General features: G+C 50.1%; 1 long non-coding RNA gene across 1 annotated transcript; it reads left to right on the forward strand.

Annotated features, from left to right (window-relative positions):
- The first annotated feature begins 56 nt into the window (after window positions 1–56).
- Window positions 57–7,382, forward strand: LOC132646805 (uncharacterized). The gene is made up of 3 exons (XR_009585096.1): window positions 57–1,837; window positions 5,929–6,042; window positions 6,316–7,382. It is a non-coding gene; the product is annotated as an uncharacterized LOC132646805 (long non-coding RNA).
- Window positions 7,383–11,980: the final 4,598 nt, after the last annotated feature.

The raw sequence follows: 11,980 nt of genomic DNA on the forward strand, positions 1-11,980 counted from the left end.
AGACGCCTGTCCCGCGGCGCCAGCCAGCTGGCTGGCCCCACCCTACCGAGCCGTCCCAGCCAATTCTCTGTTGGGTCCCGCCCCTGCTCGGGTCCTATTGGGAAAATTCAATTTTTAGGCCCCGCCCCCAATAAACTCCCGCCCCTCACTGCCCAAGGCTGTTGGGTATTGTAGTCTTCAGGGCCGCTGCCGCGATGTCCTTGACAGCCACGGGTGGGCTTGGGAAGGATGCAGGCTCTAAGCCGAAGTCCGGAATGTACCACAAGCTGGGCAAATGTCTCCAATCATGTAAGCCCTGAGAGGTCTGGAGAGCCCCTCCCTGCCCTCTTCTTTGTTCCTGAGACCACGTCCTCTCTCCTGACTCCACCCTCTCCTGGCCTCAACACACTCACTTCCTCTAAGAGCACTTTCGGGACACCTGGGACACCTGAGGGCAAGGACTGGGTGAGCAGCAGCATCTTGAACCTGTGTCGAGCCGCCCAGGACCGTCTGAGATGGAGCAGGACCGGACATAACGTGTCTTCCCTTGCTCATGCTCTCCCAAACCCTTTAAAGACTGCCTCTGGGAGCCCCGTAGTCCTAAACAGGAAACACAAACCCCTCAACCCTCAACAAATGGGGGGAACTGAAGGTCCCAAAGAGCCAATACTCCCAAAACAAAGAGTCAGCCGGGAACTTAGGAGCTCAGACCCAGTAGGGAAAGCCACCCAGCGTCAGGCCCTGGAGGCTGTGGAGCCGCCCTAGCGGTCTTCGTGGAGACAAAAGCTGGGGGGAGCCCGGCAAACAAAAACCATAAAAGCACCAATTTATTTATTTTGTGTGCTTCGTGTACCAGATTATAAAGTCCACAACAACTAAATAAGAGTTGAATTGTCCCCTTATACAGATGAGAACAAAAGCCTGTAGGTAAAGAGCTGGTGGTAACATAGCCGGGGTCCCTACCACCTCGCCTTGGTTCTAATCTGTGCTCCCAACCGCTAGAACGCGGGGCTGAGGCTGGCCCTGTTGTCTCAGAGAGCTCCAGTTCAGATTTCTCCAGGACCAGCCATTTCTATACGCCATCGCGTTGCCTCCCACATCCCCAAGAGGTGGTCTATATTGGGAAATAGGGCCTCGAGAAGGAAGCTACTTGTGGGTGAGGAGGAAGAGGCCCTGGAATAACGAAGCCCAGAGTGGAGCCTACGGTTCCTACTCCTCTCACCGGCTTCTTCTCTGAACGAAGGTGAAGACGCTCCATGGAGTACTGAGAACCTTGCATCCCTAGCGATCCACCATTCCCTCTGCGAACACCTGAACTCCTTTCCGAGTCTCAGGGTCTGCGTGAGTGGGAGCCGTTGGCTCCGGTGAAGCGCCTGTTCCGCCCTAGGTGCGATCAATCAATTGCCTCAGTGAGTGCCTGAGGTCCAGAATATCTGTTTAGCGCTTGTGCGCCCGCTCCGTGGTGGTGATGCCAAGCCCTGGCCCGCCTCCAGACGGACCTACCCTGCCTCTGTTTCTTCCTTCTTGCAAGGGATGGTGCCAGGGTGTCTAGTGCTGGCGATGGTGATCTGGGCATCAGAGGGCGACCCCGTGCAGGTGGTGAGAACTTGACCTAGGCGGGGAAGAGTAAACACTCCATGAGGATGTACAGCTGTACGCCAGGTCACCAAGATAGCCTCTGTGCGAGACAGCCAGCTGGATTCTACAGGGAGGAAACTGAAACCTAGGAAGGTAATGGCGCCATCACCAGTGGAAATTTGCCCGGTGCCAGAGCACCTGTCCTCCCCTTGTTGTTTCTAAGATGGAAGAAATCTTGGAGAGCTTCTTAGAGGTGGTGCTGTTCTAAACATTATTGAAGGTGAGTACAAGGAAACTCATTGGATGAAAGGACATTTTGGGGAAGTTAAAGTGTGTGAGCAAAGATTGGGAGGCTTGTGAGTGAGAAAAGGAGGCAAAGGGACTGTGGATAGAGTAGGAAATAGGGGTGGTATGCTGTCTGTGGAGAGCCAGATGAGAAGGATGAATGAATTTCGAAGGCGTTGGGAAACCTGCGTTTCTATCTGTTCATCTGTAAAAACTTCAGGACTGACGGACTGACTGGCTTCCAGCCTGCCAAAGGGCTATATCAGGAAAGCTCTGGATTCGTCCACATCCAGCCCTGTACTGGCAAGTTGGGGAGGAGTGGCTGAAACAGCCCACGGGCCAAGGGTAATATTTTGCTCCAAAGCACAAGTCCAAAAATGATGATTTCTACCAAGCTGGCAGCATTGGTTCCCTGAGTCACTCTGGCTGCTCCTCCCCCCAGTCAGGGTCCTAGCTCACACCTGGGGCCAAGCAGTTTCAAGAAAGGTGATGTTTTCTTGGTCCAGGTCCTATGCTATGCAAGGCCTTGGGCTGCTCAGAGCCTCGGTGTCCTTCTCTGCAAAGTGGAGGTGTTTTTTTCCTAAGCATCCTGCCCTGTCTGTGCAACATAAAACCATAAGCCTATCAGAAAGATCTTAGCCTTAGGATATGCCTATAAGTGGCTACAGGGCTAGCCAAGGCCTGACCCTTGGAGCACGACATGGTCTAGCAGGTTGTTGAGCAACAGGAAGAACTGGAGTGAGAGGGGGTTTGCAGAGGAAGCAGGAGGAGAGAAGGCATCTGGATCCCCAAAACTGCCGATCGCAAAGCTTAGATTGGTGCTCAGGAGGCTGCAGGAAAGGAACCATGAGACCAGGAGACAGCAGATGACAGCAATGGCACTAAAAGGGAGCAGTCAGACAAATAAGGCTGGGCCGAGCTTCTGAGAGAGAACTGGTTCTTGAGGGGGCTGGTCGGGCCTTCCTCTTCATGGGCAGAGCCTGAGGTCCCCATGGTCACAGCCAGCAGCTGGAGGAGCAGCATTGATGACCTGGTTCTCAAACCAGTTTGGCAAAGGCTGTCATACCCATGATGTCATCTAGCTGTTGTGTCTCTGGGCAGGTGTGCTTGACAAACTCCAGGCCTTGGAGGAGAGAGAGAAGGGACTAGGGAACACCTACCAGGCAGAGGGAGGGGGGGGGCATCAGAAAAACAGCCCCAGAGGCAAAGGGGAAGGATTCATTGGGCAACCTGAACCTCTTGTGACTTTTCAGGGATCCCTGGTGCTGGGTGAAGGAGGGCCTGGCTCCCAACAGTCATATAACAGTCATATCATTAGGATCCTTGAAGCTTCTGTCCTCTTTAAGCCTGGACACAGCTCTGTCAAGTAGATACAGAATTAAAAACTGCGGGTGTTCAGAGATAGGGTGATCCTTATCCAGGTTGACATAGGGCGTTGATGGTGGGGCTGGCATTTGAACCCAGATGCGTGGGCCCTTCTCCTTTAGAAGACCCAGGAACCTGCAATGGGTACATAAAGAGCTGTAGGTGGGAGCGCAAGCAGCATAGACTCAAAGCCTCTGGGCAAGCCTGGCCTTTTTGGGGCTGGCAGGAAAGTGCTAAGACTGCAGAACCTTCCCAGAGGAGGCAGCCGTGGTGGGAGGGAGGGCTTAGCACCAGCCCCCGAGCCAAGTGTAGACGTGGCTGCTGGACCAGCTGCAGGCAGGGTGGGGCCCAAACCCACATCCAGCCTCCTAGCCGCGTTCCCAGCCATTCGCTTGCCAGCCCGGGGCCCTGCCTGCTCCTCATACTCCCCATCTGGATTTGAGACGAGGACTTTGGGCCTAATAATAGCCAAATGGCAGATGAGGCAGTACCTGGACCTATAGCCAGCGGGGGGGGGATGCTTGGGGCCCCCATAATCTTTTGCTGGCCTTAAAAATATAGAAAGTGCTTATGGGAAAAAAAAAAAAGCTCAGCCTACAGTAACTCACTCACTCCTCATGATCGCTCAGTGGGATAAAGCTATTACGAACCTTTTTGATGGACAGGGCAACTGAGAGGCACACAGTTAAGCAACTTGCCGCTGATGACAACTAAATTTGGCAACCATCAGTTGCTTAGTCCCCTGCGCCATTGTGTGCTGTGTCCCTCTGGGCGCTGTGCTAAGCAGTGGCAAGGGCATTGCCCTCAGCCAGGATCAGAGAGAGGAGTGACCTGCCCAAGGCCACAGAGCTGTGAGTGGAGAGAGTTGGGACCCAACCTCAGCAGGCGTCAGAATCAACACCTTAGCTTCCGGAATATGACAGCCTGTAGCACGGTCCCTGCCTCTCGCCGTGTGGCCACGGCAAATAGCCAGGGTCTGTTTTCCGCTCTGTGAAATGGAAGTACTGTTAGCCACTAGCCCGCTTTGGAGGTAGTGGGATACCGTCTCTTTTCTATTCTCTGTCTCCTTCTCCTTCCTCTTGGCACTGGAGACCATACTCAGTGTCACACACACTTATGCCAGTGCTCTGCCACCGAGCGCATAGCCCCGGCAGGTGCCTTCAGTGGTGAAAGGGTCACTTGGTCCTGCAGAAGGATCTGTCTGGGCCCCATCAAGACCCTCTGTTTTACAATTCCAGTTCTCATTCTTCTCGTCCACTGAAAGAGCTCCGGAGGCCCGAGGTGATGGTCTGACCGGGGCCATGCACCCTCCAGCTCCACTTAAGTCTGGTTCAGGGGCATAAGGGTGCCCAAACTGTGAGGCAGAAGCAGGAAGGAGAGGCAGTTACACTCATGTTCTGTCCTCTTGTCCAGTCTTGCTCATTTGTGAAATGGGAACTACTTCATTCTCAGGCAGCCCTCTTTCTGACCTTGGAACTCAGGGGCCGATGCATTATTTTTATTTTTCCTATTTAAAAAATTTTGTGTGTATTGGTGTGTTGCCTATATGTATGTCTGTGAACCACATGAATGCAGTGTCCCAGAGAAGGGTGTCAGGCTCCCTGGAACTGGAGTTACAGATGTCTGTGAGCTGCCTTGTGGGTGCTGGGAAGCAACCTTCTGGTAGAAGAACAGCAAGTGCTCTAAACCACTGAGCCAACTCCCCAGCCCCAGGGGCCAGTATTTTAAACAACCTTGGGGTCAAGTCTCCTTCTGTGAATCATAAAGCTCAGTCATGAGTGTCTCCCAGCTTTCCATGGTCGATTGGATTCTGGGTAGCCCCTCACCTTGTCCATGTGTGCCAGGATGTCTTGGTGCATTCATGGCACACCAAAGCCATGAGCAAGTTCTGAAGCAGGTGGATTCAGGACTCAGAACCAAAGCTTGGCTGGCAAAACACATGGCCACAGGAGCTGGCAGAAGAAATGACATCCATGTTTCTTGCATATATATATATATATATTTTTTTTTTTTGAGACTGATTTCTCTGTGTAGCCTCTGTGTGACCTTAACTCACTTGGTAAACCAGGCTGACCTGGAACTCAGAACTCAGAGATTGACCTGCCTCTGCCTCCCAAGTGCTGCGATTAATGGGGAGTTGCCAATTTTATTAAATAGAATTATGAGGCCCAGAAAATTATGCTCAGGTCTAGAGGCCCAAAAGAATTTTGTTGAATTCAGTATGGTGGCTTATGCTTGCAGCCTCAGCATTTGAGAGGTTGAGCCAGGAGCGTCAGAGAGCTGAGATTACAGAGTGAAACCATGAGAGAGAACTTTAAAAAAACCAAAACAAGAAGGGCATTGGTGGTGGCGCACACCTTTAATCCAAGCACACGGAAGGCAGAGGCAGGCTGGTCTCTATGAGTTCGAAGCCAGCCTGGTCTACAGAGTTGAGTTCCAGGACACCCAAATGCACACATGTGCATGTGCACACAAACACACACACACACACACACACACAACTGTCTCAAAACAAAACAAAACAATAATAACCAATAATAAAGTAACAATAAGCCAAAACAAGAAGCCATAGGTGAGGTCATTCCAGAAAAAAACCTGTGTAAATGTTCTGGTGTAACCAGGAAACACAGGGACTCTTTTGCAAGATCTTAGTTTTGTAAATAAAATAATTTAAAATGGACTCAGGCAGAAAACCTGATGACAATTTTATTGGTGTTTAAGAAAACAAAAACAAACGAGGACAGGCAAGCTGGAGTTCTCAGTGGCTTCTGAGAGAGGGAGGGAAAAGAAGAAAGAAAGAAGGGAGCCTGCCATCTGAGTCAGGAAAGCAGCAAGGTAAGCAAAGGGGGGGGGGGGTTCAGGCAGCTGCTTGAGTGGGTGTCTTCAGCGTGAGCATGAGAATGCTCAGAGTGTCGGCTGCCTAGAAGTGGAAGGTGGGGAGGGAAGCCGTTCCACAGAGGGCAGGCTCCTCAGTGAGAGTCTGCTAGCCCTTGTCTCAAGGAAGAAGCCTTTGCAGTATTTAAATACATATCTTGCTAGGTGGAATATTACTCCAGGTGCTCTCTTTCTTCCTTTTTTTTTTTTTTTTTTTTCTTATCATACCGACAGGTGTATGGAGAGGCTGGTCTTCAGGTCGTAAGGGAGGATTTTCTTCTGTCAGGAGGTCTCCAGCCTTGTCTGGTCAAAGGAAGCACCTGCTGTCTGCATCAGAAGGGTTTCTCAGCCCCTGAACCAGCCATCTGGAAACAGGCTGCTGTACCATTTGTCTCAGAGTAAGCAGACACCCTGAGAGTCACACTCTGAAACAAGCCCAGGGAAGTGGACTGCTGCAGAGGGCCCCTTTCATTGGATTTCTTTCTGCCTGGGACCCTTTATCTCTAAGGCAAGAACAGGATCCTACCTGTGCTGGCTAGTGTTATGTCAACTTGACACAAGTCTTCTGAGAGGCCATCTTTGGTCCAGTGGTCTTGGAAAAGGTGGTGGCACACTTCTATAATCCCAGCATTTGGGGGGAAAAAGAGGTAGGCCAATCTGTGTGAGTTCAAGGCCAGCATGGTCTACAAAGCGAGTTCAGGACAGCCAAGGCTACACAGAGAAACCCTGTCTGAAAAAAAAAAACACCACACACATACAAACAACAACACCAAAAAACAAACAAACAAACAAAAAGCAGGCTGAGCAAGTCATGGGGGAGCAAGCCAGTAAGCAGCACCCCTCCATGGTCTCTGCATCACTTCCTGCCTTGAGGTTCCTGCCCTGCTTGAGTTCCTGTCCTGACTTCCTTTGATGAGAAACTGTGATGTGGAAGTGTAAGTAGAATAAATGTTTTCCTCCCCATCTTGAGTTTTGGCTGTAGTGTTTCACGACAGCCATAGAAACCCTAACTAAGACACCGGCTGTATTTTCTCTGAGTTCAAAGGGTAGGAGAGGAGTAGTGTTTGGGTGAGAAAGGTGAAGGTGACAAGGCGAGACAGAACAATCCCCATAGGTCTGCCTACAGAACATGGCAATCATAGTTCAGAGTTACTAAGAATCTGGGCCAGCAAGACCGCTCAACAAACTTGCTGCCCACCCAGCTGGATGGGTTGAATGCTGAGTCTCAGAATCCTTCTGGAGGAAGATGAGAACTGGCTCCTACAAGTTGCCCTCTGACCCCTTCCCACACAGCACACACATTAAATGAATAAATGTCATTAAATAAAGGTATTAAGAATTCCAAGACGGCAGAGCAGAGAGCTACCCCCTCTGCTGGGCCTGTGGTCTGCACAGCCTTGAGGCCTTTCTGGGTAGTAGTGGCACATACCTTTAATCCTAGCACTCAGGTGGCGGAGGCAGGTGGATCTCTGTGAGTTCGAGGCCAGCCTGGTCCACAAAGCAAGTTCCAGGACAGCCAAGGCTACACACATGAACCCCTGTCTCACACAAAACAAACCAAACAAAAAGAGTTGCTGCGCCGGCTGCTGGGAGCCATGAGCTGATTAGATCTGATTTGTATAAGCCTTAATTGTCATAAACCACACTGGGACACCGTGAGCCTCTCTGCAGGGGTGGCCTGCTTCATTTCCTCTCTGTTGTCCTTACTGCTCAAGAGCCTTTAGCGGCTCCTGCCCTGTGCCAGCCTCCAATCAAACTCAAACCGGACCAACCCTCAAGGCTCTTCAACATCTCCCTTCCCATCATGTAAATAAGTTGAAGTCAACACAGGCAGAGGCGCGCAGACTTCTATGAGCGTCCAACCCTACAGAGACGCGCATTGGGGTGGAATTCTTCTTCCCCGAGGTTGGCCCACGCAGCCCTGGAGGAAAGCGCATTTTCCCCCGCGCAGAGGGTGTCTCCCAACCTAGCTTTGAGTCACACAAGAGAGCGGCTGCCTCAGCTGAGGCGAGAAGAGAACGGGGAACCGAGAGCAAGGGAACTGGGCAGGAGACCGGCTTCTACAGGGTTTTTAGGGAGAGTCTTCCAGTGGGATTGGTGAGATTTCAAGTCCTGAGTTTGGAGTGAGCCCGAGGGTTTCATGCTCAGGGGTTGGCAGGTTTTGGTCAGTTCTCAAACCTGGAAGTGGGCTCCGACCTTTTAACCATACAGCGCCACTCCCTGACGGCCAAGCATTCGGATAGATGAGCCTATGGTGGGGAGGAATTCTTATTCAAGCCACCACAGGGGGCCTTGGGCAGTTTTCAAGGCAAATATTGAAAGAAGGCCATGAGTAATCCTAGGATAACCAATGCCCAGCAGCCTCCTAAAAGGATTTTGTTCCCTTTAAGCAGGAACTCTGTCTGAGAAGTCTGCAGAGGGCCGGAGGAAGGAACTGGGCTGGAGTGAGGGGTTCATCCTGTCCTACTCTGGAGGGCACTGGTACTTTGGGGTGTTAAAGTTCTGAATTTGAGATACAGCTCTATGCAGAGTGGGTGCCTAGCTACCACGTGCAAGGCCAGGTATGTTCCATCCCGGTACCAACAATAACAAACAATGAGAGACCAAAAGATTAAAAATGAGCAGTTATTAAAGTTTAAGGCTTGAACTAAGGCTATCTGGGTGAGGTCCAGCTATGCCCGGAGGGGAAGAACCTGCCGTACTGCATTCTTTCCCCACCCACTAGAGATACAGTTGCTAGGAAACTGGCCCATCTCCCTAAGGAGGGACACTGATCATTAATCCTTTGGGAACCTTCCTATAGCCAATCAATTCAAAATGTAGCATTTTGAACCAATAGATGCTTGCTAGGCAGGAGTCACCTCTGCCTTGGGCATGCTGGGAGGGACCAGAATCTTTAAATCACCCAACTAACGTGAGCACAGGGCTCTCGGCTCCCTCTGCTTAGGCGGTGGGGGATGTGAGCCTGAGCTGCAGCTTGTAATTTGTAATAAAAAGATCCTCATGTGGTTTGCAACCGACTTGGCTCCTGGTGGTGGTCTTTTGGGGTATAGCGATTCAGGCACAACAACAAAACCCAGCACTTGTTGTTTTGTTTTGGGGATACAGGGTCTCCCTATGTATCCCTGGCTGTCCTGGAAATTCACTACGTAGATCAGGTTGGCCTTAAACTCACAGAGATCTGCCTGTCTCTGCCTCTTAAGAGCTGGTTCATCTTTGTTTACAAATACCAGAAACTGGGGCTGGAGAGGTGGCTCAGCAGTTAAGAGCTCTTCTGGAGGTCCTGAGTTCAATTCCCAGCAACCACATGGTAGCTCACAACCATCTATACTGGGATCTGATGCCCTCTTCTGGCCTGCAGGTGCACATGCAAACAGAGCACTCGTATACGTAAAATAAATAAATAAATAAATCTTAAAAAAAAAAAAAAAAAAACCAGAAACTTCCCTGTATCACCCCACGGCAAACGTGGATCTTACCTGGAAGACTGTCATTACAGAAGTGGCACCAAAATTGCAAAAATTCAAGCTGGGCGTGGTGCCTGCAGTCCCATCATGTGAGAGGGGAAGCCAGGAAGATCAAGAGTTCATAGGGAATCTGAGAGTCACCTGGATAAAGAGGGACTAGACAGACGAATCTCTGGCAGCCAGATAGGCAGGAAAACGGGGGAGGAGGCATAGATAGTTAATAACAATGGAAAGTTCCTGACCTGAGACAATGGCCTGGTGAGATTTTTCTGCAGTGGGCAGGGCGTCGCTTCCTCCTGGCTCTACCAGGGTGGACAGATAGGTTCAAAGCCAGTCCTGAACATGTCTCTATGAAGCTGGGGCCTATCAGCTCCCTTTTGTTTAAGTTGAATAATCCAAAATTAGGGAAAGGGAACTGTCCCAGGCCACGAAAACACTAAAAACCCCTTGGTCTCCAGGGAAAACATGGATTTTGAATCCTGAGCCCCTTGTTTACACACAGGTAGTTTTTGTTGGTCTTGTTCCTTGTGTATATACTGGCTTGTTACCTGTTGCTGTGTGCTGTGCCTGAGAATTCTTCTGTCTCTTAGTTCTTTGAAGGAGAAAACAAACCCAACCAAGACCCCTACACAGTAACAGCTACAGAAGTGAAAACAAAACGACAACAAAACAACCTAAAACCCAAACAAACAAAAATAGTAATTGGGGTTGGAGAGACAGCAGTGGTTAGAAACACTTGTTGCTCTTTTGTTTTGTTCTTTTGTTTGTTTGGGTTTCTCTGTGCAGTCCTGGTTTTCCCGGAACTCTGTAGACCAGGCTGTCCTGGAACTCACAGAGATCCATTCCTGCTGCTCGCTGCCTCTGGAGTGCTGCAATTAAAGGCATAGCACTACCACTGCCCAGAGCACTTGCTGCTTTTACAAAAGCCCTTCGGTGGGTTCCCAGCACACGCATGGCAGCTCACAACTTCCTGTAGCTCCAGCTTCAGGGGATTCGATGCTTTCTTCTGGCCTGTGTGTACCTACATGCATGTGGTGCACATATGTAATATCACACACACACACAAATTAAGCACATAAACTATAAAAAAGGTAATAATTTTAAAATAAAAAGTGGGATCAAGTTAAGAGCCTGTACTGCTCTTCCAGAGGACCCAGGCTCAGCTCCCAGCTGTGAGCCACGTGTAATTGGATCCACAGCAGATCCAATGCCCTGGCTCCACAGACACCTGCACACACCTGACACATAATTCAAAGTAAAGTAAGTCTGCTGGGCAGCGATGACTCATACCTTTACAAATGAACAATCAAATCTTTAGAAAAAGAGAGAGAGGGTCTTTTTGTTTGTTTGTTTGGCTTTTTTTTTGAGACAGGGTTTCTCTGTGTAGCCTTGGCTGTTCTGGACTTGCTGGCTAGCCTCAGACTCACAGAGATCCATCTGCCTCCGCCTCTGCTTAAATTACAGGCGTGAGCCACCGTGCCTGGTATTGAGAAAGGAGTCTCTTAAACTTACTGTCGTTTTAATTCCCCCAAAAGTGTTTTCTGGGGGCTGATCTGGTTTTGTAACTCAGTGGAGCAGATCACGCTGAGCATGTGTTAGCATGTGGAAGTGTCTGCATCTAATTCCCAACACACATACACATACACACACATATGTACACGAACACTCACATGCACAGACATACTGCTCAAGGGCTAGGGTACAGCTCAGTGGTGGGGTGCTGTGGAGGATTTCTGAGGCCCTGTGTCTGCTCCCTGGTACCGCAAACCATCGTTTCCCTTTCTTGGTTTGGCTGGGTTTCTGCTTTCCAGTCCTCCCTTTGATCAGCCTGTTACTCACCCCTCTGCACTGCAAGTAGATCCTAGGAACTTGCTGAAAAGGTCATATCTCAGGCTATTAGGCTTGCACAGTGCAGGGGTTTGAATGGCCCCTGTAGACTCCCATGTATGAATGCTTGGCCCATAGGGAAGGACACTATTACAAGGTGTGGCCTTGTTGAAGTAGGTGTGTCACTGCAGAGGTGGACTTTGAGGTCTTCTATGCTCAAGCTATGCCCAGTGTGGTACACAGTCTCCCTGTGTTGCCTTCAGATGAAGATGCAGAACGCTCTGCTCCTTTTTCAGCACCATGTCTACCTGCATGCTGCCATTTTTTTCTGCCATGATAATAACGGAGACTGGACTAAGCCTCTGAAACTGTGAGCCAGTTTAAACGTTTCCCTTTATAAGAGTTATCATGGTCATGGTGTCTCTTCACAGCAATGAAACCCAAACTAAGACAGATGGGGCAGGTGGTTCCAGAGGACACTGAGATAGATTACTTGGGACTACAGCATTTATTAGAAGAATCATCAAGGCAATGAACCAACAGAGGGATAACAACATGGCAGAGTTCAGACCCCAGCGTCAGAGACAGACTGTCACATGGGGTCT

This window comes from Meriones unguiculatus, chromosome 12 (assembly GCF_030254825.1).
Source record: "Meriones unguiculatus strain TT.TT164.6M chromosome 12, Bangor_MerUng_6.1, whole genome shotgun sequence".
NCBI classification, from domain to species: domain Eukaryota; kingdom Metazoa; phylum Chordata; class Mammalia; order Rodentia; family Muridae; genus Meriones; species Meriones unguiculatus.